We start from the raw sequence: 22,634 nt of genomic DNA on the forward strand, positions 1-22,634 counted from the left end.
ATGCCGGCAAGAAGGAAGACCATGCAATTCAGTATTCTAGAGGTCCATTCACCACAAACCTTTTTCTATCTTAGCCAGTGTTAGGCTATTCGAAGGTAATGGGAAAAAAGAGACTTTATTTGTAGCTTTTGCCAATTTCCATGGTGTAATCCCCCAGGGGCCAATTTCAAGCCAGTATGATGTCATGAACACAGAGGGAGTAGGAGACAAGTACTAACACTTCCTCATGTGTATTTCCACCATTCTGATACAATAGCTGCAAATAATCTCAATACAATAGATGTAAATAGTAAGGAAATGATTGTAATAATAACATGCAGTGAAATAATTAAAAAGGATATCTTGAATATTCCTTATCTTTGCTTTCATCATAGTTCGTTTGACTCTAAGTTTATATAAAGTTCGATAATGGCTATGTTTCACAACCAGCTTGCAAAATTCTTGAAAATTTAACAAACAAGCTGGTATGACCTTGTTCCAGCACACTGTTGATTCTAGCTACATCTGCCTGATTATCAGTGTCATCAGAATGGAGTCAGGCTTATGCAGTAAGCTTGGACACTAAAAGACTCCAATGACTTAGAACAAGACTTCTCTAGAATTCAAGAAAAGTTTCAGGGCAATAAATTCTCCTTGGAACTCCTCTAAAAATACCTCCAGGAGAAAGAATCCTTTCTTCAGTGAAGAATCTCCTTCAATGAGGAGATCATTCAGTTCCCCTAGTTCAGTGCAAGTCAGGACACGGGAATACCAGACACTTAACCTGTCAAGTTGGAGTGACGGAACAATATTTGGAGAAAAGGGCACAGGCCATCACCTGCCTCTGTTGCCACGTGACCGTAGCTTTGGGCAAGTGACTTCATCTCCCATGGCCTCATTTTCATCATCTGCAGAATGGGGACAGCACCTACCTATACATGTGGCTGATGAGATCATGTATTCCAATTGTCCTTGTGAACTGTGAAGCATCATAAAAATGTAAGGCATTGCTCCTATGTGGGGAATTATACAGAAACCTAGAGTCAGAATGAGATGGGTGGGGAAGACAAGAGGAAGGAGGTAGCCAATTTCAAGAAGACAATGGAATAAACCAGGAAGAAGAGTTTGGGAGTAGGAGGAGGATAAGGGAAGTGGGCGAGAGAGGGCAGTGAGTAGCCCATTGCGTCTGTAGGCATTGCCTCAGTGTTTGTCCAGCCCTCTGGTCACACTCACTACAGTCGGTTCTTCCTTATTTCTTAACAGTTCCTGTATCATCCTAGGATAAGATTTTTACACCATCCCTACCACCAAGAATAGATTCTCATGCCTCATGCCTCCTCAGCCTATATACCATGTGCCCCTGCTGTCCATAGGGACTCCTCATCTCAATGGAGCCATCTCAACGGCATTGTTGGCCTTGGAATTCTCTGGCTTCCAGTGCTCGATTTGACCAAAAAAAAAAAAAAAAAAAATCCTTTTTGAACTCAACCATCTTACTGTCTATGTCTGGCATGGGGCTTGAAATACTGCTGAGCCTCAAATGAGAAAAAATAAAAATCAATTTTAATCAAGGCAATGGCTTGCTTCTATAATGCCTGCATTAATCGGGCTTTTTTTTTTTTTTTTTTTTTTTTTGGTGGTGGTGCAAGGATTCCTGATGGTCTCTTTCAAAGACTACCTTCTCTGGTCAAGGAGGGACAGAAAGTAAACAGATGGGATGAAGTTCAGTGCTGAGACATTTCAGGAATGACACAGGCTATACAGGAAGTGGATGGCTTCTCATGACAGGAGGGATGCAGAAGAGACTGGGCAATCTTTTAGTGTGCATGTGGCAGAGGTGTTGGAAGCACCCAATACACTGGCTTCTCAAGGTTCTTCTAATCCTGAGATTGTCTTGCTACTATTCACATACACCCTTCCTCAGGTCCATTCTTCAAGTTTCATAGCAGGGTTTTTTCACCCTTTGGCAAGGCTATTGTTAACCCTTCCCCCACTCAACACACCCAGCCAATAAAATTACAGGGAGTCTACAAAACAGTATTCTTCATGAGGCTACGTCTTTCCCACAGTGTCCCCAAATCCCAGCCATACTTATACTCCTTAGTAGTCTTTGAGACCATCATAGAAACTTGGGTTCAGAAATATTTAACTTTATAGATATGGAATCTGAGGCCCTGAGGATCACCTCTTAATTTTATTTGTATCTGTCGCTCTATCCTATCTTGCTGGCCCCTGCCTTAATCATCTCTCAGTTGGACAAGGGCATTAGGCTTCTGCTGGAGACCCTATACCAGCCTCTCTCCCCTCCAACTCATCCCCTTCACAGCTCTGGAATGACTATTCTGAAATGCAAAAGTGACTATGTTCTTCCTCTGCCTACAATTTTTCCATGGCTTATCATTGTCCACTGGCTTGAAAATCTTAATGAGCTTGACTTATTAGGTCTTTATGATCTGTGCCCTCCCTTTCTTCACCATATAGCCTATGCTTTGGTGGTGCAGATTACAATTCATTAATTGAAGACACCATGCAGCCTCATGCCTCCAGGTTTTGTGCGAGTTACTTCTCCTCTGAGAACAGTGCCACTTGATCCTTCATCACTCCTACTCCACCAAGTAATGACCTCTTTTCCTCTTAATGCCCATCTCAAACACCACCTCCCCTTGAATACCTTCCCAGAGACACTCCAACAGATTCAAACCCCTCTCCCTTACATATTCCCATAGAATCTGGTACATCCTTCATCTCAGCTCTCATAACTCTCATCTTTCATTCATCAATGTTACCTATATGTCTCTCCCAGAGCTGTGCAGACTGAGTTATATACATATTCATCTCTATCCCCCAGAAGCATAAAACAATACATAGCTCTTTTAGAAATGACTTGCCCAAGGCCACCACACTGAAAGAGGTAAGTGTGAACTAGTTCCTAATAAACTCATTTCCTCTCTTGCTTTCCCTCAATCCCTCAGATCTGATTGTTTTGTTTATCTTTCCTCATTTTTCTTTCCATCTTTCTGTAACACAGAGAACTAACCCAAAAAACCCTAATTTTCACCTTTAAGCTTCCCTGATTGAGTCATCCAAAGCAACACCACTAACATCTGTGCTGCTCTCTCTGCCTCTCCATCTGGTTATGAACTATGATCCAAAACAAACACATCTGGAGATTCTCCCAGAGAGATTTCGAAGAAAGGAAAAAGATGGAAGCCAGTTTTTTCCCCAAAATACTTTCATATTCATTATTGAATTCAACCCTCTTCACATCCACTCATCCCACTTCATCTTCCAGACAAGTCAGTAATTCAGAGAGAATGGGAGACTCACCCAAAGTTGCATAGCTGGTCATAGCTAAGACTAGAGATGGCTTCAGGGTCTCCTCATGAGCCCCCAAGGTTCTAAGAAAAGCCAACTCATTCAACCATTCATTCATTCACTCATTCAGTTCTTACCATAAACAGGGCACTATTCTAGGTCCTGAGGATACGGCAGTAAAAAAATGAAGTCTCTGTCCTCATGAAGCTCACACTGTAGTCCTAGTCTTATTTTTTATGAATTCATCTGAATCACAGGAAAGACTTACTTTTCAAAGAAGCCTTGAGCAAAAGGAAACGCAATGAATATAGAGTCAGGAAACCAAAGAGAATTTGATTCCAACAATTGTTCTAGGCCACACAACACATGCTGGTGCTTTATAAAGCAAGACTTTGCTTCCCAAGGAGAATTCCTCCCAGGAAGACATAACTAGTTGGCTTGGCACAACTTTGGAAAAAGAGAGGCAGAATTTGGCTGTAAAACTCCACATGGTAAAAGTCAAGGTGTGCAATGTAAAAATAACCATACTTGTTTTCCTCCCAAACCACATAACTTGATTTAGGAATGTGTTGAATTTCAGCACAAAAGAACACAAACGTGAATGGATTACTGTACAGGTGCTTATTCCCCTTGACGGCTTTAGCTCCTTTCATTCTATCATTGTTTGGGCTCCTTCCAGTCACTAAGGGCAAAAGAATAGGGCTAGATTCAGCTGTGACTAACCCCACCAAGTCAGTCTTCGTCAAGCAAAGGTCATGGTTATACCAGGTTATTAAAAAAATATTATACTAGATAATATAGAATACCTGCTGCTGAGTCCCTGTGTCAAAATAGACAGTCCTTCCCTTTCCCTGAGCCTCAGTTTCTCTTGCTGAGACCAGTTGGACATCAGCCCAAGGAGGCTTTATGGACTCTGATAAGTTAAATATTCCTGGACCCCACATTCGCTTATTCAATAGGGATTCATTTGACACTGGTTATCAGCTGGCCAAGTGATCAGGAGACTGAGGCAGACCCAGTCCCTACCTACATGGGCAGATTCTTACGCATTTCTCTCTTATACATTTCTCACATGGGTTGTTCATTCTGTTCCTTAATGCAAAAACTATTCTTTCATTCATTCTATATGAAGCATGGCCCTAGTAAACTGGGAATCCAAAACTGAGTCTGTTATGAGACCTCTTTCCAAGATGCTCAGATTAGTAGGAGAACTATGTACATACATATATACATACCCAATTCATCACAACCACGGTAGAAAGGGATAAATGAATTGAAGAGACACGACGAAAATGTCATGAGAGATCAGATCAGAGGAAAGCAACTTATGGGTCCACTGTGCTTTAGCAAATATGCACTTAGCCCAAACTCGGTAGTGCTAAGTGCTTTTAAAGACATGGCCTCTTTGAATCTTCACAACAACCACATTGCTGTCCCCAGATTGCCAATAAGGAAACTGAGTCTCAGAGAGCTTCAGGGTAACTTGGTCAAGACCAGAAAGCCACTAAAGTACTGGGATTCACATTCAAGTCTGTCTGCTTCCATCACCCCTGCTTTTATACCTGTGAAGTTTCCTGTCTTATCACCAGGCACCCTATTAGGGCCTACAGTTTAGGCACCCTGTTGAGCTCTTGAGATAGAGAATGAAGAGAAAATTTGTTTCCAATCTCATCAGTTCGGTCTGAAAAAAATGTGACTCTGACCCAGACAAATTTTTCATACTTGCAGGCATGGCTTTGGAATGAAGAAATTCCAGTCAGATGAAGATAGGGTTGTGCTAGACAGAGGAATAGAGACATGAAAGATTAAAGGAGGCAAAGGGTCCAGAAAACTGTAATTCAAAGGGGGTACCCAAGGAAGAGAGGTTTGCTGGATACTTTGGAAGCAAGCCATGCGCAGCTTTCATTAGATCTTACCACAATTTGTCTGAAGACTATTCTGAAGTCCCTAAGGCTGTATTGGGTAAGAAGGAAGAGAGATGAATAGGAGTCTGAAGAAATGCACAAGGGATAAGCAAGAATTGACTCGAGTATCCTCAAGGCTGACTCGAACTCAGATTGTTCTCCAGGCACCAACCTCCAGGACAGGAAAAGATCTACTGATTAAGATGAAAAATTACTTTATTTTAGTCTCAAAAGATGAAAAGCATGCCAAGGAGATGGCTTGGGGCCTCTGAGAGTTTCTGAAGTTCATATGTGGCTTAGAGTAGCAGAGGGGTGAACATAGCCAAAGGGGCAAGAGCTCTGCCACAGCATGAATGCAAATCTTGACTCACTTTCTCACTGTTGAGCTCTACAATGTCCTTCATCTCTCTGGGCCTTGATTTCTTTGGTGGAAATAGGGTGAAAATATTATTGACCTCCCTCATGTAGCTTTTGCAAAAGTAAGTGAAATCGCAGGTGCCTGGGTGGCTCAGTTAGTTAAGCGTCTGCCTTCAGCTCAGGTCATGATCTTGGGGTCCAGGGATCAAGTCCCACATCAGACTCCCTGCTCAGCAGAAAGTGTGCTTCTCCCTCTGCCCCTCTTCCCTGTTTGTGCTCCCTCCATCTCTTTCACGCATGGGTGCACGCGCGTGAGCACACACACGCACGCTCTCTCTCTCAAATAAATAATAAAATCTTTAAAAAAAAAAATAAAGCAAGTGAAATTGTGCATGTGAACTGATTTAGCAGTTTGCCCATACCCGGTTAACACTTAATAAATGGTAGCTGACATTCAACTAAAATGAGCAATTTGTGTGAAGAGGAAGACTGAGCAAGTGTTAGACACTCAGTGAGTACCAGGTGCTGAAAAGGAATTATTTTCTTTAGTTCTCACGATGGTTCTTCCAAGGAGTTACTAGCATCCTAATTTAGCAACCTAAGAAACTGAAAATGAGGTTTTGTTATTATACCTAATCTTTTCTTCCCCCCGCCAATGTCATTTCGCTCATTCATAATCTGGAGCCTGATTGCCATGGATTCAACTCTTAATTCCACTACTTTAATCTTTGTTATATAATGTAGTTTTCGTGTCTTCAGCTGAAACTCAGTGTTCCCATATAAAGTGTAGACCTACTGCCCCTAGTTGTGTAAAGAATTGATGAGATGTCATAATGCAACATGGTGCCAGCCCCCATTCAGAAATGACGTTGGCCTGGTGGTGAATGTGCAGGACTATGAAGTGGTGGAGCTGGAGTTTGGACCTATGTCCAAAGCTCAGGTTCTTTCCTCTAAATCACATGATGGGGAAGCAACCCCAGTGTGCAACTCTGTACCCAATGGTAGGCTACATGACCTCTAAAGATGGGGAATTTCCCAAAGGGATCTAGCTGCTCCAAAAAGTCTTTTTAAACCTATCTCAGTGCTTCAAATTCCTACTACTAGTTTCGTTTCATTGGGGCAGAGTTCAATGAAAAGTCAAATGTTTCCCTTGAGAGGTAAGGTAAGCATGTTAGTTCTTGCTAATGTGTTATGGACCTCCCTTTGCATTTGAAGGCCATCACCAAGCTAAAAGTGGGATACAGGAAGTAGAAAACCAAAGGCATACACTTGAACAAAATAAACAGAAACATCAGGAAAAGACTATCATAAAGACTTCCACCACTGGTTGAACAGACATGGGGGTAGGCTCCCAGAGTGAGACAGCACAGAGCAGGAGAGAGAAAATGAGACTCTTAGTCAAGAGACATGGGTCATAACTGATAAATAAGTTCTAGAGAAAAGCTATACAGCATAGTGCCCACTAACAACACTGTGCCATATACTTTAAATTTGCTAAGAGGGTAGATCTTATGCTAAGTGTTCTTAACATTATTATTACTATGATGATTATAATAATAAAGGGGATGGAAGGAAACTTTGGGACATTTTTGTGGCCTTGGTGGTGGTGATGACCTCTCAATCCCAAACTCGTTGAGTTATATACATGAACTATGTACCGTTTTTCACATGTCAGTCACACCTCAATAAAGATTTTAATTTACTTATTTTAGAGAGAGAGAGAGGAGCAAGGGGCAGAGGTGAGCAGGGAGAGGGAAAGAGGGAAAGGATGAAAGCAAGCAGACTCCCCACTCTGCACAGAGCAGGATACAGTACTCGATTCCATGAGACTGAGATCATGACCTGAGCTGAGACCAAGAGTCAGATGCTTAACCAACTAGGCCACCCAGGCGTCCCCCAGTTTTTAAAAAGAAAGAAAGAAACTTGGGTCAGTAAGTGCTCTTACCCTAACTCACTGGGTCATCTTGGCTAAGTCTATTCCCTCTTTCAGGCCTCAGTTTCCCCCTCTGTAACAAAGGGCTTAAGTCAAATATTTCTAAGCACTGACAGTCTAAGCCACTGGAGAGCAGCCAATAGGAGACTGAATGGGGTAGGTGCTCCCTGGGGTATCTTGAGAAGATAAGGATAAGTTGAGGAGAGAGCTGGGATGGCCTCTGGAGACAGGCTTTCCTGAGCAAGCAGAGGCCTGACTCTCATTGTCTGACTATAGATACAGGGCCATCAGTCCCCATCCCATTTCCTGGATCACTCCTAAGATTGACACTCAACTCAGAAGTATCCAAAACATCTTGGGCTTACATTATTCTATTACTTTGGCTGAAAAGAGAGGTCAAGCTGATTTCCCCAAGTCAAACATCCTGAAATTGAATTTATAGAGAACTTATCCAAAAAAATATCTTTTGTCAGTTGCCAAGTTGGAGATGAACTTCAAACCCACCCTCATCCAAGTGCTCCTTCAGCTTTACCAGAGAGACTCCAATTCTGATTCCTCTGAAGCAGTGGTTCTCCACCTGGCCAACTGTGTCCTATCAGGTAACATCTGGCAATGTCTGGAGACATTTTTGTTATCCCAGTTGAGGAGAGAGGAGTACTGCTCATGGTTGAGGTGAGTAGAAGCCAGAGGGTACTGCGAAACGCCCGAACATGCACAGAATAATGCCCACAACAAAGATGTCCCTGGCCCAAAACACCAGTAAATCCATGGTGGAGAAATCCTGCTCTAGTGCCCACCAAAGGCTCAGCTGGCTTTTCAAGTTACATCATCAGGAAACCTCCTTGATAAATTACCTAATGGCTAAGCTAAAAGAGACATGCAGGTCATACAGTTCCTGGTTCTTTGACTCTCTTCATTGGACATCTCTTCACAAACAATATAGGCTCCTTGTTGGGTGCAGAGATAGTCTCTTCTTTACCTTAATGTCAAAGACAAAGTCACCTTGAGCCACATTTCTACTGAATCAGATCATCTTCTTGTTGAATTCCTAGAGATTCAAGATGGAAAGATGAGCCCAAGCCAGTTCAGGACTGGCCATGGACTGTTCATATGTCAGTTTCTCTAAGTCACTGTCTTGGTTTCTTCACACTTTCTCACATCTACTCTCTGACTGAGGCAACACAGCATATCATTGGTGCTACAAACTCCTAGTGTAACAAGGTCCACACTGGGCACTAACTGGGGGTTGCAGAAAAAGACACATTTGCTGCCCTAAAAAAAAAATCATATTCTAGTGGGAGAGGCAGACCTGTCCACAGATGCTCACAGCACAGCAGAGTAACTGCCTTAGTGGGAAGCTCCAGAAGATGCTTGACCAGCGTTAGGGATGAGAGAAGTTTCCCGGGGGAGGGGGGGGGGGTGGAGGGGGGCGGGGGGGAGAGTGAACTCTAAGCTGAAGCTGGCTAAAGTTACCAAGGCCAGAGTCAAAGTGGCAGTGTTCGGATCCAGGAGAAAACATATTCAGATGGTTAAGAGAAGGGAGAGCATGGGGATTGCCTTCCAGAAATTCTGAGTGGTTCAGTATGGCTAAAACCAAGAAAAAGAAGGGAAGAAAAGCCCAAGGTGAGGACGAAGAGAAGCTGGAGCCTAGATGAGAAATGCTCCAGGGCCGGTTAAAGAACAGGGTTTTTTCCTGGGAAGGAGGATGTAGAGACCTGGTCAGAGGCACAGCTGAGAAGGATCATTCTGGCCTCCCTGTCAGACTGTGAAGGTCAAGAGTGGAAGCAGAGAGCATCTTTTGGCACCCAGGGGAGAGGTATGGTGACTGGCCCAGGGCAAGGCAGAGAGAGGAAGAGAAACAAACAAATGCATGGTGAGTGTAATGGCAGGCTCCTGGCTACCTCTTGGCTGTGGGAAGTGAGGAGGGAGAAGTCAAGAATGACTCCCAGACACCCAACTTGGGTGACTGGGGTCACTAAGAAAGGGGACAGAGTGTGGAGCCAATTAGGGGCAACATGTTTCAGTTCTGGTTGTACTGACTATGGATTTTCCCACCAACCACTCTCTCTGTTGGTCTGAAGCTTTAAAGAAATCCCCAGACACCCGGACAGTATGGGACAGGGATGAGGTGATACACTGTGGTATGAGGTTTCCATCCACCCCAGGAGCACTACGCCACACCCAGGGCTGAGGGGAAGGAATGAAAGGCATGTCAGTAGTGTTCTTCATGTTGTCCAATGCATTATTTAGCCAGAGAAGGACCTGGTGTGCCAAGCATCTCTCTACCTCATCTTGACCTCCAGCAACTTACAAGATTGGTATTACCTTCAATTTAACAATGCAGAAATGATGCTCAGGAGGACACAGTGACCAGTTCATCATTGTGGAGTTGACATTCCAAACAGGTCTGCTTGTTTTGGAGTCCTGTGTTCTCATTAAATCAACTGTATTGTTTGCTGTTCAAAACACCCCCTTGTATTTAGAAACCTTTAAAGCAGTGAGGCATTACAGGCTCTGATGTTGGGAAAACATGGGTTCAAATCCCAGCTTCATCATTTTTTAGTATCTCAACATCTCCATTTGCAAAGCAGAAGACATGCACATCCTTTGGATACTTATATGGGAATCTCTTAGCACTGTGGCTAACATAAAAAAGTACTCAATAAATGTGATTCTCATTATTATGCTTAAGTACTCTTGGGTCAATGGTTCTCACTCAGGGCGATTTTGCTCTCCCCAGCCCCAGGACATCTGGCAATGTCTGGAGGCATTTTGGTTGCCACAGCTTGGAGGAGAGCTGCTCCTGGCCTCTACTGGGTAGAACCCAGGGCTGTTGCTAAATATTCTATAATGTACAGGACAATAAAGACTTACCTGCCTATAACATCAATAATGCTAAGGTTGAGGAATCCTGCTTTAATTTAACACAAATTACCTAAACTGGTGTGGGACAAAATACATTCAATTATGAATGATCTAATCTCACTTGTGCATTTCACCAAAGAAAAAATTGAAACCAGAAGGGGAAAGGGACTCATGTCCTGGAGGGGGTTGATGGAAGATGCAGAAAGCACTGTCGACAGAGTTGGATGTCTAGATTTTTCACTGTGAGAATGTCCCCATACCTTTCCTGCCATCCTGTTTTGGGACAGTATTGGGACAGTTCCTTTCTAGCCTTTTCAAAAGGAGAAAGGATGGTCCAATGAGGGGTGCCTTGGTTGAGGGCATCCTGGCTCAGTCCCCCTGGTGGCCACAACCCAATCCAGCTGTGTGTGTCCCAGTTAAAGAGAGGGATGAGGGATATCTGTTACACAACATAGCCAGCGCTTTAGGAGCCTTGTGTCATTGACTCTGCATAACACGTGGTCCTATTGCTGTCATCCCACTGGGAATGATGAGGACACCAACGCCCAAGGAGACAACATGGTTCACCCACAGTTACACAACCAAGGGATACTGTGGGGACTGGCAGTTGGGCGGTGTGGCTGCTGGGTCCACACTGACCCATCTCTCAAGACTGCCACCAACAAGACCCTGGCCTGGGCCTCCAAACCCACTGTCTCCTCCATGTTTATGGGAAGCTGAGCAAGCTTCTTCCAAATACACAATTTCAGTGTCACTAAAATCCCACTCAGCCCGAAACACCAGAAAGCACCTTTCACTGGAATAGCCCCTTCTTTTGCTCCACAGATGAGAACCATGGATCTGGGTGGGTTCTCAGCCAAAGAACCAAGAGGGGTTGTCTTTCCAGAGATCCAAGTGGGGTTGTGAAGGGCCTGAGATCACATAGCAAGGTCGTGGCTGGTCTCCTGACTTCTGTCTGTTTCGTATTTGGAAACAGGAAAGCAAAAGGAAAAATACCAACTTGGAAAGTTGCCTTCTCCAGGGCGGGCAGAGGCCTAACCTCTGGGCAGTTTCCTTCTGAGCCAAAGATATTTGCATGAAGTGATTCCCCAAAAGACCTTGGAGAATAGATTTTCTTGTCTCCTTCCTCTGCCAGCTAGAGCAAATGAGACTCTGGATTGTTAAAATAGCAACTTAAAAGGGGTAAGTAAAACTGCAGAATGAAAAAGAAAATCTATTTGCAGATCCCAAGCCCAAACATCAGTTTCAATTCTGCAAATTTTCAAGCCAGGACCTAAAAATCCACTTTCCTTTTTAAAGAAGAAAAAGGACACTTAACTGGTTCCCCAATGTTCCTTTCATAGCAACCACCTTTCAGCGAGAATGACATTGATTCATTCATTATTCCAGAGCTCCCTTCCTCCCCAAAGGTATTTTGAGGCAACAGTCAAAAGTACAATATTGGGATGGGCTGGGGAAGGGGGGGATCAGAGTCATGGGCAAACAAGAATCAGATAGGAAGATGAGCCAGGGAAAGTCAGCAAATAGCAATGAACAATTCTTACAATAAGCTTCCTTGTAGCCAAGCCAATGACAAAAATCAATCCCACAATGCCCATCAGGGAAAAATAAGATTAATTGTTCAGGAGAAAAAAGAGCTTTTTTTGTTTGAGACTCTGAGATATGGGGAGGTTGTCTGTTGCAGCAATAGCATGACTTACTGACAAATCCCCATCCCTCCACCAGCACCCCAGCCAGCCCCTTCCCTTTAAAGGCACTCACCTAATGTTGAATGAAGGAATGAGCACCAGCTCAGTGTCAAGCTCTCTGATTTCCAGGTGATGTTCTGTAATCTTACCACTACATTAGGATGTTAACACCTTTAATCCTTAGAACAGAGTTTCTCAATCTTGGTCATATGGACATTTGAGAATGGGCAATCCTTTGTTGCGAGAGCTGTCCTGTGCCTTGTAAGATGTTTAGCAGTACCCCCGGGACCCATAAGTTACCAGTAACACCACTGCCCCCAGATGTGACAACCAAAACTGCCTCTATCTTTGGCCAGATATCCCCCAGTTGAAAATCACTATCCTAGACCTCTGATTGAAGAGGCAAATTATACAGCCTTCTCTCCCAGCAATCCTTATCCCCCAACACACACACCACACATCCAAGAAAGGACAGCCACAATCAACACAACTGCTTAGAAAGAATGGGGAGCACACAAATCCTTAAAGGCTCCTGCTCTGGGTGAGGGATTGTGAATCTCTTCTCAGGGTAGCTCGTGCTTGTCCCTGATTCTTATGAGAACTGGGTCTATCCTTTGGGAGCCATGACCTTCCCTGGACTCATATGAAGTGGATATCTGATATCACACCCCTCCTTGGGCATGGTTTCCTTAGTTTACTTTCTATTCCTGGAAGTGGGCATCCCAAGAGTGCTCCATGACTCAAAGATTTCCTAGACAGACTCATGGTGTCTTTTGTATTGTTTCACTCAATAGCATAACAAATTTCTAATCTATTTGCAGTAACTGCCAGCAAAGTTCCCTTTAAGATTCACTTCTCAACTCTCTTTTTCCTTGATTTTTCACTTCCTTGCTTCTTGTTCTCTTAAGCTAATGGCAGCTACCAGCAGGTTTTATGGAAAAAAATCAAAGAAGAATCTGTTCTTTTCATCTGCTCTGTGCTCTGAGTCACCGTTTTCCCAACTGAGAGGTTCTACTAGGCTGTTGCCACTTAAATCCTTTGTGAATCCTATCCAGTATAGTGTAGTATCTAAAGCAGTGTGCTATTTCAAATTCAAGAGCTCACATTTATGAACTCTGTCTGTTACATGTAACTTCTGTCTACAATCCACCTAATAATTCCCCGAGCTTATCTTACACCTCTAATACGAGTACTACAGAACACTCATGAAAGAAATTGAAGAAGACACAAAAAGATGGAAGACCATTCCATGCTCTTGGATCGGAAGAATAAACATTGTTAAAATGTCTATACAACAAAAGGAAATTAAAGGCATCCAAATCGGCAAAGAAGAAGTCAAATTATCACTCTTCGCAGATGATATGATACTATATGTGGAAAACCCAAAAGACTCCACTCCAAAACTGCTAGAACTTATACAGGAATTCAGTAAAGTGTCAGGATATAAAATCAATGCACAGAAATCAGTTGCATTTCTCTACACCAACAGCAAGACAGAAGAAAGAGATATTAAGGAGTCAATCCCATTTACAATTGCATCCAAAACCATAAGATACCTAGGAATAAACCTAACCAAAGAGACACAGAATCTATACTCAGAAAACTATAAAGTACTCATGAAAGAAATTGAGGAAGACACAAAGAAATGGAAAAATGTTCCATGCTCCTGGATTGGAAGAATAAATATTGTGAAAATGACTATGCTACCTAAAGCAATCTACACATTTAATGCAATTCCTATCAAAGTACCATCCATCTTTTTCAAAGAAATGGAACAAATAATTCTAAAATTTATATGGAACCAGAAAAGACCTCGAATAGCCAAAGGGATATTGAAAAAGAAAGCCAACGTTGGTGGCATCACAATTCCGGACTTCAAGCTCTATTACAAAGCTGTCATCATCAAGACAGCATGGTACTGGCACAAAAACAGACACATAGATCAATGGAACAGAATAGAGAGCCCAGAAATAGACCCTCAAATCTATGGTCAACTAATCTTCGACAAAGCAGGAAAGAATGTCCAATGGAAAAAAGACAGCCTTTTCAATAAATGGTGCTGGGAAAATTGGACAGCCACATGCAGAAAAATGAAATTGGACCATTTCCTTACACCACACACAAAAATAGACTCAAAATGGATGAAGGACCTCAATGTACGAAAGGAATCCATCAAAATCCTTGAGGAGAACACGGGCAGCAACCTCTTCGACCTCTGCCGCAGCAACATCTTCCTAGGAACAACGCAAAAGGCAAGGGAAGCAAGGGAAAAAATGAACTACTGGGATTTCATCAAGATCAAAAGCTTTTGCACAGCAAAGGAAACAGTTAACAAAATCAAAAGACAACTGACAGAATGGGAGAAGATATTTGCAAACGACATATCAGATAAAGGACTAGTGTCCAGAATCTATAAAGAACTTAGCAAACTCAACACCCAAAGAACAAATAATCCAATCAAGAAATGGGCAGAAGACATGAACAGACATTTCTGCAAAGAAGACATCCAGATGGCGAACAGACACATGAAAAAGTGCTCCATATCACTCGGCATCAGGGAAATACAAATCAAAACCACAATGAGATATCACCTCACACCAGTCAGAATGGCTAAAATCAACAAGTCAGGAAATGACAGATGCTGGCGAGGATGCGGAGAAAGGGGAACCCCCCTACACTGTTGGTGGGAATGCAAGCTGGTGCAGCCACTCTGGAAAACAGCATGGAGGTTCCTCAAAATGTTGAAAATAGAACTGCCCTATGACCCAGCAATTGCACTATTGGGTATTTACCCTAAAGATACAAATGTAGTGATCCAAAGGGACACATGCACCCGAATGTTTATAGCAGCAATGTCCACAATAGCCAAACTATGGAAAGAACCTAGATGTCCATCAACAGATGAATGGATCAAGAAGATGTGGTATATATACACAATGGAATACTATGCAGCCATCAAAAGAAATGAAATCTTGCCATTTGCAACAACATGGATGGAACTAGAGTGTATCATGCTTAGCGAAATAAGTCAAGCAGAGAAAGACAACTATCATATGATCTCCCTGATATGAGGAAGTGGTGATGCAACATGGAGGCTTAAGTGGGTAGAAGAAGAATAAATGAAACAAGATGGGATTGGGAGGGAGACAAACCATAAGTGACTCTTCATCTCACAAAACAAACTGAGGGTTGCCGGGGGGAGGGGGTTTGGGAGAAGGGGGTGGGATTATGGACATTGGGGAGGGTATGTGATTTTTTTTTTTAATTTTATTTATTTATTTATTTATTTGACAGAGAGAGATTACAAGTAGGCAGAGAGGCTGGCAGAGAGAGAGAGGAGGAAGCAGGCTCCCTGCTGAGCAGAGAGCCCGATGCGGGACTTGATCCCAGGACCCTGAGATCATGACCTGAGCCGAAGGCAGCGGCTTAACCCACTGAGCTACCCAGGCGCCCGAGGGTATGTGATTTGGTGAGTGCTGTGAAGTGTGTAAACCTGGTGATTCACAGACCTGTACCCCTGGGGATAAAAATATATGTTTATAAAAAATAAAAAATTAAAAAAAGAAAATGTCTACACTGCCTAGAGCAATCTATACTTTTAATGCCATTCCGATCAAAATTCCACTGATATTTTTCAAAGAGCTGGAGCAAATAATCCTAAAATTTGTATGGAATCAGAAGAGACCCCGAATCACTAAGGAAATGTTGAAAAACAAAAATAAAACTGGGGGCATCACGTTACCTGATTTTAAGCTTTACTACAAAGCTGTGATCACCAAGACAGCATGGTACTGGCATAAAAACAGACACATAGACCAGTGGAACAGAGTAGAGAGCCCAGATATGGACCCTCAAATCTATGGGCAAATAATCTTTGACAAAACAGGAAAAAATATACAGTGGAAAAAAGACAGTCTCTTCAAAAAATGGTGCTGGGAAAACTGGACAGCTATATGTAGAAGAATGAAACTCGACCATTCTCTTACACCGTACACAAAGATAAACTCAAAATGAATAAAAGACCTCAACGTGAGACAGGAATCTAATACATTACCAAATACCGACCATTCTCCTATTTCCAATTTTCCTACCTCTTCACCGTGGTATGGTGAATTTCATGAAGAGAGAACCTACCTTTCAAGCTGTTGCAGGCAGCAACTGTGCAAATACCTCTGCCACTACATGCCCTGGCCTCCATCTTTCAGTGCCAAGTCCAATTTCCCACCACCTGTCTCCTGGTCACTCTACTAACATCATATATTTGATGTTCTTGTTTTGGAGCACTCTACCTCTTGTTCCAATCTCTGCATCAAAATAATGAACAATAGCTCTCAAAACAGACAAATTCTAAAATTTTGGTAGATTTCACCCTAAAGGTTTATTTCTCACTTATTCAAAGTCCAATGAAGATAGGCTTCCCCTTTCTGTTTTGGAGCTACAAATGAGCCGATTGCTTCTAGATCCCAAGCAATGAAACACAAGATTTTTAAAAGGCATCAGGGGATAAATACCCAGTAAAACCCTGGTAGAAAGATCACAGTGCAAGTGTGTTTCCTCTCCCTCTCTCTCTTTTGTGGCCTTGGCAAACTGTAGCTATAATATAGAGGAGAACCATTTGTGGGGACAGTCACCTGGTGGCCCCAGGAGCATCACCTTCCTCAACTTTCTTGTCTAGTACTGGCTCTCAGACACTGGAAGGAATATCAATAAACCACAGATAAAGGACTAGCTTAGTGAGAGAGCTAGAAATGATAGTAGGAGAAGCCAGTTCTGGGGGGTTGTGTCATTGTTCACAAATATTTGCTGCCCCTTTTTGGGTGCCAAGTTCCCATGCCCATCTCTTGGACAAAAGACTCTGGTCAATGCAACATGATTGAAGGTGACATGTGTCACTTCTGGTAGAAGCTTCCAAGACCAGTGCATGGAGACCCACATCCTCTTTCTTCGACTACCACAGGTCAGCCATGTTTTAGGTAGAGGCTGCTTGCTCCGCCTGGGTCCTGGGGTGAATGGGAATCAGAGCAGTGGTCCCGGCCTACAGCAAATATACAGAGTAAGTAAGTAGCAAGTAAACATAGGTCTCTCTTTTTGGCCAAAATCTACTCAGGGTTCTGTGAACTCTTCTCAACTAGGCTCTGACTTCGGAGCTTTGGTGTTTGTCTCTGCACTACCCCATCTTAGCAAAAACCTGCCAAGTCAGTCTAGCCAGAATCCTCCTTCCGCTGTATCTGATCACTCTAGATATCCAGTCAGGCTCTTCATCCTCCATCCTCTCCCAGTCACGTCTGCTCACTCTGGCCTGCCTTCAGTAAGAATCCTGTTGGGTCAGTCTAGCCAAAATCCCCCTTATTCCCGATATTTCTTCTCGGTAATATTCCATCTGGTGATCCGCACCCTATTCCTTAGCTACAGATTTTCCACTTGCCCAGCTGACCTCAGAGCCAAGTGCAATGTCTACCAGGCCCCATTGAAGCGGTCCCTACACCCACCGTGATAGCTCCCTTTCAATCAAGTCTGCCTTACCATTCTTTAGCAAGGGTCCTGAATAATTCTCTCTCTCTTTTTTTAAGATTTTATGTATTTATTTGACAGAGAGAGGGATCACAAGTAGGCAGAGGCAGGCAGATAGAGAGGGGGAAGCAGACTCCTCCCTGCTGAGCAGAGAGCCCGATGCGGGGCTCCATCCCAGGACTCTGAGATCGTGACCTGAGCCAAAGGCAGAGGCTTAACCCACTGAGCCACCCAGGTGCCCCTGAATAATTCTCTCTTTAATGTTAGAATATTATTTTTTCTTTAACACAAGAACTCAACCTTTGCTCCTGAGAGCCCCTGAGATCCTGGGATTGTCTGTTACTTCAGCATAACTTAGCCCATGCTGCCACTAATACCAGTGAAGGAACTGCAAGTGAGCCTGAAGAAGAGAGAATGCAGGGGGAACACAGTCATTGTCATCAACCACCCGAAGAGCTAAGCAGAAAAATAGCACTGGATTTGCTAGTGCATTTCTACCAAACTGGGAGGTAGCCCAGCCCAAGGAAGAATGTTCTGAGGGTCAGTACTGAGCAGTTGGTCATTGGCTGTAACTACAGAGGAGCAAGCAGGTGTTTGGGAGGGGAGGACAGGAGGAGAGCTGTGATGCTGTGAGTATAGGGAAAGTCTATACTGTAGGTGACTTTTTACCCTGGAGTTTCTACCTGCCAGTCAGGAAAACACAGAAAGTTAGCACAGACCAGTACCTCAGCTAAGCCAAAGAACACAAGCTCCCAGGAAGGCCAAAAGGGCACAGATGCAGTTCTTCTCAGGGAACTCACATGTATTTTCTCCACCAGACACAGCTACCCATTGGGTGTTTATGTCACTGTCCCCCTTCCTCTCTTTGTCCCTATCTCTCTATTTCCCTCTTTCTCTCACCACACTGATTTCCATGGATCTCCAGGGTGTTATCCCTCTGTGTCTCTGTCTTTGTGTTTTTCCTTTATCTTTGTGTATTTCTGCCTCCATCTCTGTCTCTCTGTGTCTATACATCTCAACCTCTTTCCCAGCCTCCCCTCTTTCCCTCTGCAGCATGGGTTGCCTCCATCAGTGGACCACTCCAATGTTTGGGATGAAAAATGGCCCCCATGAAACCTTACCACAGCTGATATTAAAAGCATCGACTTGCTCAGCCACGTCTTTAGTCTCTGATTCTTTCTTACCACTTCCTTTTCACCTCTAGAGTGGAGCTCCTCCCCAAATCAGGCATTATTCATCTCCAGCCTCCAAGTTTCCAGTTGAAATCTTGTGCTCAACCTCTCCCTTCTAAATTCAATAATCCGGTTCCAAAATCTGGCCCTGGTTCCAGGAGAGTGCCTTGCCCTCCTTCCCAGCTTGAGCCATCTGTCTAGCTCCAGAAACATTCCCCAGAAAGGCCATGACAAGGGTGTGGCCACTGTGAACTTTATTGGGTACAAAGGGTGGAGGTTTAAAGACTCCAAATAGAATGTCCCCGGCCAGGGACTCCCACCCTGGCCTGGGGAGCTGCCCAGCCCTCTGCCTCGCCCTCATTCCTCCTCTTCTCCCTTGAAGTCCCCTGGGTGCCTTCCTCAGCTCCCGCCTCCCGCCTAGGCTCTTGCCCTGACCTCCACTGGCCACACCCACTATGGCTGGCAGTCTGACAGGAAGGCAGAGAAAACAGAGGACAGACCCAGGAATGTGGAGGTCTGGGTTCAACTTAGCTTTTGCTCTTCTGCTCCCTTTTTGGGTAGTTCTGAGCATATTGTATCACTCCTCTGTTGTCTGTTTCTTACTCTTAGACATTGGAATTAAAAGCCTACCTGCCACCGGTGTGTGAGAATCAAGTAAGACCACGTACAGAAAGCTTCTGATGCAGAGCTAGAGTAAAGACGGTGACCACGCAACATTTATTCCCATCCTATCTCTTCACCCAAACCCCAGGTCCCTCCTCATCTTCCAGGCTGACCTAACCAGGGACAGCAATACGGACTTCTTGCCACCAGTCTACTCTGATGAGTCAGGGGACATGCAGTCGATTGTTATTTACTTTGAATAGAACCCCCGCCACTACCACCACCCCTCCCCACTTCCATCCTCTCTTCTCTATCCATGACACCCACTCAAACCCCAAACATCAGCACTTCCTCCTCTCTGAGATCTCCTGGACCCCTCTGAACCATGATCATCTGTCTCCACTGTGAGTCCCACTCACTGGGCACCAAAAACTAGGTGTGATGAGTCACACGGTGTTACCCAAACCTTCATTTAGCATCCACTCCATGCCCTGAATTTGGGAGACTTGGCAGTGAAAAAGACACAGTCTCTACCCTTGCATTGTTTCCTGGCTACTGGGCGGGAGAGCTGTATAAATAAATCATGACAATGCAATGTGATAAGACTTCACTAATTGAGATGTGGGCTGGGCACGCAGAGAGGAGGGAGCTCTACCTTGACCTGGGGCTGTTGCTAGGAATGCCACTTCAAAGCTTAGCCCTCTGCCCCTCTAGTTTAAGAACCGCTTGACTCGACCGAGCTCTGAGAGCCAATGCTGTCTATGTTGAGAGGTAGGGCTACACCCTTGGACAAAATAATCAGGCTCTTCTATCTCAGATCTGGGTCAGGTCTATATCTTCAGTTTTTGCCTCAGCTGAGGCCACCAAATACCTAGGGAGTGAGGGAAGGCCTATGTTCACAACCAGGCCTCACCACCTAGCAGCAGTCTCGATTGAAACTAAGTAATAATGTGAAGGCCAGAGAAAGAGCGCAAGAGACAGGGTGGTGGTTTGGCCTGGCCAAGACTTCTCCAGCTCCATTTTGCTCGCTCCAAATCTGCAGGCAGGATGTCACTATCTGGTATGTCTTTCTGCCTCTGAAGTCCCTTGCTTCACTCCTGGACCTTTGCCAACCCTCTGTCCACCTGAGCACTCTGCTCCCAGCTGGAGTGTGACATCTCTCTAGAGACACGGCTCCCTCTAACTTCTTCCCACAACCAAATGATCAAAAAGTGCACAGCCCTAACTTCAGGCCCTTTTAAGGGAAGGCATATGAGCTCTAATAGCAGGGTCTGATTCAAGACCTAATTTATCTGGCAATACAGGCCGCCTGGACGAGAATCAGGAACATAAAAAAATAAATAAATAAATAAATAAAAACTTTCCTCTGTGAAACAGACAAAACAGACACCCTAAAATCTATTTAACTAACACTTGTCCACGTGGTTTGTCAGAAGTTCTTATCAGGACCACACACATCACCCACTGACTCTTGTTTCTTGTCTGGTTTTGGGTCTCAGAAGGACAGATCTGGGACCATCATCATCCTTGGGTCACACCACTGTCATGGCCCGTGCTTGGCCTGCTTTTTATATCACCAGTAAAACTGTAACATTATAAATACCTAAGAACCCACAACATAAAATGAAAGACAGGGTATTGGGGCACCTGGGCTCAGTCGTCTGAGCATCTGCCTTTAGCTCAGGTCATGATCTCGGGGTCCTGGGATCCAGCCCCGAATTCCCTGCTCAGTAGGGAGCCTGTTTCTCCTCACCCCTCACCACCACTTGGACTCATGCTCTCTCTCTCGCTCTCTCGCTCTGTCACTTTGGAAATAATCCAAACACACTTTAAGTGGGAGTCGTTAAAATGAACTGTCATACTTCTGTTTGAGAGACGGTCTACACAGCACTAAACAACTTTATTCCTGGAATACTGCCATTTGGTGAGATACACGGAAATCAAAATGGGATATACAAGGTGAGCCCTTGTTTAAAAACAAGAAAGAAAGGCATGGAAAACTAAATTGGAGGGAAATACTCCAAAAGGTCACTACCAGTTTCTAGGCAGTATAGCCCAGAGGTCAGAAAACTACTGCCCACAGGTGAAAACCAGCCAGTCCTGCTTCTGTACAGTCTTCACACTAAGAACGGTTTCTACCTGCAAATGGTTCTATAAACACCCATATGATACCTTCAATTTTGCCCCTCAGTTCACAAATTCTAAAATACTGACCATCTGACCCTTGGGCAAGGGGGACTGTGGGTAATTGTTTTTCTCCCCCCCCACCACCAACCTTTTTATTTTTGGTTCCTAAAGTCAAAATATGTTACTTCTATAATCAGGAAGAAAAGCTGTGTTAAAGTTCTTCCCTTAGAAGGCGTGGGTCAGTCATTGGAAAGTCTTTCATCAAATAGCTCATCTGCAGAAAGAACCAGAAAGGGGAGGCCCTGCCACCATCTACACCATTCCAGGAAGGTGGATTGTGGCCTAGATTAGCCCTCTTGCCGGAAGCATGCGGATGTTGCACAAGTCAAAACACGCTTGGATGTCCAGAAGTCATTACCAAAAAAAGTAATCATTTTTCCCAATTTGGGAAGCAACGGGGAAAACGTCTGCCTCCCCACCCAGCTGCCCATACTAGCTATTCATTGACGTCCCGGGAAAACTGCCACATGGCACAGTCTGGAAAGGGGGTTACTCAGCAAACAGCAAACAAGGATATATAGAGCTAGGTGGGAGGAGCAATGAGTGGATTGAGAAGCATAGAGACCCTGAAAACATCAATGCCAGCAGTATCTTCAGCAATCAAAGTCCGGCTCCTTGGTCCCATTGTACAGATGGGGAGAATGAGGCCAGAAATGATTTAGAGTCATTTCTGTCTCAGTGAGATCAAGAGCTGAAAAAGACCTTAACTTTAACAATCTCTCCAGTAATTGAGTTTCCTTTAAAATATCCCCAGTACAGGGTTGTTCAGGTCCCACCTCTGGAAACAGCATGAGGAGTCATTGAATAACATTGACAGAGTCTTAAAATTGAGCAAAAGCATGCTTCTCAGTACCTTCCACTCATTGGCCTATTTCAGCTCTCTGGATGCCACAAATCCAAAATCCAAAAAGCCCTAAAAACCTGAAAGCTGTTATAATGCACTTGGCAGCAAAAGCTCAGTTGAAAGGGTGCACGCGTGTGTGTGTCAGGGGGGTTCCTTACCTGTCCAACTTAGCATGAACTTGTTGGGCTGCAGAAATATTTCTGTGTTTGGTTATAGGACACTGTTTCAAACCCCATTAAGAGTATTATGTAATATAAGGCAAATGGAGGGGATTAT

This window comes from Mustela lutreola, chromosome 12, assembly GCF_030435805.1.
Source record: "Mustela lutreola isolate mMusLut2 chromosome 12, mMusLut2.pri, whole genome shotgun sequence".
In the NCBI taxonomy this organism is placed as follows: Eukaryota; Metazoa; Chordata; class Mammalia; order Carnivora; family Mustelidae; genus Mustela; species Mustela lutreola.